This window comes from Canis aureus, chromosome 1, assembly GCF_053574225.1.
Source record: "Canis aureus isolate CA01 chromosome 1, VMU_Caureus_v.1.0, whole genome shotgun sequence".
NCBI classification, from domain to species: domain Eukaryota; kingdom Metazoa; phylum Chordata; class Mammalia; order Carnivora; family Canidae; genus Canis; species Canis aureus.
The window spans coordinates 5,307,472-5,313,264 of record NC_135611.1 but is presented as its reverse complement, the minus strand read 5'-3'; positions in this window follow the sequence as shown (position 1 = coordinate 5,313,264).

Here is a 5,793-nt window from a genome sequence, read left to right as displayed (position 1 = left end):
CGTAGTACATGTAAAGAGGCCTTTTCTTGTGATTTAAAAATGTTTTCCCCTAATCAAGACTCTTCATTTTTATTTTCAAGGACCAGAGGTGGCCTACGATGTATGCAACCGTGCCTTCATTGTCCTGCAAGTAGGTCCTGTGATAACAGAATCACATTCTGGAACCTGGAGTCCAGGTCCTCTCTTCTTCACAGCACTGCCTGGTTTGAGGTGGTGGAAAGAGCCTGCATGAGAGGGAAACCATGGCTCGTCATGGATTTGTCAGTGGACCTGAAGCCCGAGAACATGGACCACCGTGTCCTTTGTAGGTGCTGCAGAAATTCAGCTCTGGCGAACACACACGAGCAGTGTTGTTCTTTGGTCTTAGGACACCAGCGATATTGGTTAGTGAACTGAAAACGGACAGATGCTCAGCCTTATTTCCTTATTTCCTGTACTGTTTTTAACGTCATACATCCGGAACCACTTGCTGCAGTCTTTGTGGGGCTGTTTTGTTGAGGTCTTTGTTGTTCATCAAGGTTGGCCAGAAACCTTTGCACAAAATGAATCACGGTGTTCCTCACAGGGCTCACCTTGGTTTATAAGCCTCTGGGGTTCCCTAACCACCTACAGTTGCGCCACATTGTTTGGGACAAACTTTAGGAAATGTCTAACCTTTTTTGGCATCTCTTCTCATATTTTCATTTCAACTCAAGACACAGCTGCTTGGTGGGATTTCCCTCCAGTGCAAGAGGGATGGGAGTAACCGTGCAGATGCTGATCCTTCTCCCTCCTGCCCCGCACCCTTTGTCCAGCTGGCACTTAACACACAGACTGTCTTCATGTGAGCACATGTGAAAGATCCCTATCGAGCCCATTCTATTCACATGGAAGCACGTCCCAGGGAAAAAATGTATCATGCTACTTGGCAGTGAGACTCTCACACAGGGGTCCTTAGCAAAGGGGGACATTCCAGAATTTGTTATTTCCCTTTTGGCAAATGACATGCAACTCTGCAGAGAGCAGTGTGCTTCTGTAAAGCAAACCCGAAATAGTCTGCAGCTCTAACTGCTCACCTAACTAAGTAGGTCTTTTTCACTGCAGATGAAAGGAGAAGGCTCTCAGCTCCCTGACGAGTCTGAGTTGTTAAAATCAGAGAAGTCGAAATGTCTTAGCTGCGGCTGCTTTGCCAAATAACCATCCTGAAAATACTGGTCATCCTGGAATTAGATTTTATTACCAAGGGTCACTAAGTGTCAGCAGGGAGAAGCCCGGGTGTCAGATCACCCCAACTTCCCCTCACCCCCATTAGTCCCGGGTCTCCAAGTTCCGCTGAAAGATAGTAGTGGCTTTCGCACTATTACATAAAAGAGGTTGTGCCCTCTGAGCCCCGCTCCCCAGAAAGCATCTCACGGCCTTTGATCCACTCAGATAACTTCCACCTTCTCTGGTCAGGACACTCCTCTGGGAGCTTAAATCCACCAATGATGTCACAGTCCACCCAGTTACCTCTTAGTCCAGAAACCCAGGGTGATCCTTGGTCCTACCCTTCTCTCACACCTAACACTGGATTTTTTTTTTTAACTAGACTATTTTTTAGAACAGATTTAGGTTCACAGAAAAAAATGACAGGTTTAGAGGTTTCTCTTGGATGCACAATCTCACACATTATCAAGAACCTGCTCCCATCCCAAGTGGTGGTACTTTTGTAACAATGGATGGACCTCCATGGACACATCAAAATCACCCACAACCCAAGGTTTACATTAGGGCTCACACTTTGTGTTGTACATTCTATGGGTTTGAACAAATGGACAAACAATGATCTGTATCTACAATTATGATACGGAACAGGGTATTTGCATTTGCATTTGCATTTGCACTGCCCCAAAAATCCTCTGTGCTGCATCTATTCATCCCTCCCTCTCCCCAATTTCTGGCAGCCACTGATCTTTTTACTGTCCTCATTGTTTTGCTTTTTCCAGAATGCCCAAGTTGGAATCATACTGTAAATAGCCTTTTCTTATTGACTCCTTTCATGTACTACTGTGCATTTAAAGTTCCATCATGTCTGTTCATGGCGTGATAGCTCAGGGATTTTTTTTTAGCACTGATTACCCTTCCATTGTGTGGATGGACCACAGTTTATTTATCCATTCAACCTACTGATCCTCCTCTCCTGTCCACACCCTGCCACTGTCTAAACACCTTTCTGAGATACCTATCTGGTTGTGTGCCTATTCTACAAATCTGGTTCTTCCACTCCCCGAGGGACTTCTTGAGGGAAAAGCAGTGCTGTGTATCTTGAATTCCTCAGCTTCCAGCCCATGGCTCTGAGCAGGTCCTCAGATGTCAGTGGGGAAAGGGTCCCACAGCTCCTCTCCTTGACCCCACCTCGAGACTGGGAATCAGCAGAAGGTCCTTCGGAAGAATACTTTATAGACAGTGAACTTGTGGGAGACGGCACCCCAAAAGACGCTTAAGGGAAATGAAGCAGTTTCAGAAGCTGGCTAAAGAATTACAGCATTATTTCTGTACTGTCCCCGCAGATACATTTGCACAAACAAGACACAGAAACAAGAAACTTTCTCATTGTTTAAGGTTTCTTCTTCATATCCCACCACTAGCTACAATTTTTTACAGAACTAAACAGAACCTTAAAAAAGGCAGAAAAGGGAGCCACGAGATGATTCGCTAAATCAGCAGGCACCTTAATAAGTTTTTAAGCTAATTCTGGCACTGAATAAATAAGCAACAGAGAGAAATAGTTAAGGATAAACTATGAAAATGGTTCATAAATAGATTGATGGTATTATGTATTTTTCTTTGGTGATACTAATTTTTAACAATAAAACCAGTGCCTGAAAGATATGTGTTTTCCCATTAGAAAACATGATTTTTAAAAAAATTATGGTAAATATATAACATAAAATTTGTCATTTTAACCATTTTTAAGCATGCAGTTCAGCGGCATTAAGTGCATCCACACTGCTGTGTGGCCATCCCCACCATCCATCTCCAGAACTTTCTGTCTTCCCAAACTGAAACTGTGTCCCTGCTAAACACTAACTTTCCCCTCCCCCAGCCCCTGGCAATCTCTATCTGACATTCTGTCTCTAGAAGCTTGACTAATTGAGGTACCCCATAAATAGAATCATACAATTTTTGCCCTTTCGTGTCTGTCTTATTTCACTTATGTCCTTAAGATTCATCCATCTTGTAGCAAATGTCAGAATTCCCTTCCTTGTTAAGGCTGAAGAACATTCTGTTGTATGGATAGACCACACTTTGCTTATCCATTCATCTATCGACACTCAGGTGGGATTTCATCTTTCGGTTCTTATGAATGATGCCGCTGTGAACATGGGTGTACAGAGATCTGCTTGGGTCTCTGCTAGAACACAGGATTGTTTAGTAAAGAAAAATATAAGCAATAATGAAAGAGAGCCTTCTGGTAATGCCTGGTTGCCTCTGTGAAGTCAGAAAATGGACTCTCTAAAGCATAGGGTATGGCTGTTCTGATTGCTACTAACGTAGACCAGTGGTGCTTTCTTAAAAAGCTATAAAAACTGTATTTTACACGCCTGCCAATGCACAGGATTACTCAGGATGAAAATCGCGTATGACAAATGCCAGTCAATGCAAGTAATCAAGTAATTCCAGCCGGAATAAAAGTTGCCTTTCATCCCTGCAGGCCAATTAGCTCAACAGGGTCTTCACCCAACTCCCTGGCGGCCAGCCTTCCTCCCACACTCCCCAGGCTCCCTTTCCAAGCTCCCTGCCAGGCTCTCCTCATTCCATCATCTAAGTTTTTCCCTTATTCACTCACTCCTCCTGCCAAACGCACTTAATCCTTCTTCCTTCGCAGACTGCAGTTGTAACGGGAAAGGGTTGTGGAGTTGTCTATGCGCCTTCCGTGCCCTTTCACAAATGCTGTGGTTGTGGATCGTAAATTCCAAGGGGGCAGGGAGGGCGCTGGTTTGATCTGCTCTGAGCTGGGGAGTTGCCCGTGGGTCCTGCTCCTCTACAAGCAGGGAATGGACAGGGACATCCCAGAGCAGGTCCCGGCCCCCCACCCTTTGCTGCACCTGTCCCATCAGAGGTCAGCACCTCATCAGCATAAAGAGCCCCAAAGGTCCTCTCACCAGGGGGTCACATCACAGATTTCCAGGTGTTGTCTTTTTGCTTTTTTCACAGCAATACCCCTGGCTCCAGACATTCTTGGCTATTCTCACAGCTTCATCACTTTCAGTGCCAAACAATAGCCTCCTTTCTAGGTGGTCAAGAGTCCTGTTTAACATTAGAGCTCCAGAGTTCATTCACTAAGTCTCTCCTTTCCTGGCTCAGGGCGGCCTCAGGCCAGAACATCTGCACGGAGGAGGGGCCTGTGATCTCTCCTCTTCCTATTTCTTAGTCCCCCTCCTCCCCAACTTGCAAATCAGGGTGCTTTGGTTTCCTTGCAATCCTTATGCGCCACCCCCCAAAACTCCTTTCAGGCTTTTCCAGAAGTGGTAGTAGTAGGCATCCATGTCTTGTTCCCACATTATTTTATTTCCTGTGACTTCGTCAAACGTTTTCTTTGTGTAACTGAAGAAATCGTACAAATGTTACTGGGAGCTGTAAGAAATTCTGCTCACATGAGGGACTTGCAGGGACTTAGGGTTTAAACAGCACAGGGAATGCAGTCAATAATATTGCAACAACTTCGGATGGTGACAGATGGTAACCAGACTTATTGCAGTGACCATTTTGCAATGTATATAAATACCAAGTCACTAGGTGACACACCTGAAGCTAATACAATATTTATGTCAATTATTCTTCAATTAAAAAAATAAATTAAGAAAGTGCATGATAAGAATCATCCATACACATCCTAACTGATAATTAGCTTCTATTGTGTTATTTTTAAAGGAGAAGACAAGACAGTGGAATCGCCTCGTGTGAGTGTGTTCCATGCTATGAATTTAAGTACATGTATAGATTCACGCAGCCTTATGCACAGAATAATCCCATCATCCATGCCCCACCAACTGCCCTTCTACATTCGTCTCTACCTCCACCCCACCCCCTGGTAATCACAAAGTTTTGTCCTTTTGAGAATCACTGAATCTCACAATATAGATTCATTGTGAGAGATCGGACTTTTTGAGAAGGTTGTAGAAATGGAACCATACATTTTTAAAACTGGTCTCCTTCACTCCAACATAATGTTTTGAGATTCATGTAAGTCTTTGCATGTATTAACAATGTATTCCTTTTTATTATTATGGAGTTGTATTCCACTGTATAAATGTACCACCGTTTGTTGAAGAATGTTTGTGTTGTTTCCAGTTTGGGGTGATTACGAACTGAGCTGCTGTGAATATTCGTGTCCAGGTTTCTGTGTAAACACACATTTTTATTTCTTTAGGAATTTCATACCCAGCAATGGGATCACTTAACTTTCTTAGAAGCTGCCAAAATGTCATCCAAAGTGGCTGTACCATTTTACAATCCCACAAGCAATGCTTAGAGTTCTAGTTGCTCTGTATCCTCATGAGGCATTGATGTTGTAAGTATTCTTTAATTCTAGCCTTCCTGGCAGGTTAAATTCCCTGCCCTCTTGGAATTTGCTATCTAAGACAACATTGGTATGAAGGGGCACATGAGACTTATAGATAGCAACTGTGGTTTTAATTTGCATTTCCCTAATATCTAATGATGTTGAACATCTTTTTATGTGATTATTTGTCATCACATATTCTCTTTTGTAAAATGTTCAAGTCTTTGCCTGTGTTTTATTTGACTTCCTTACTGTTGAAGTGGAGAATT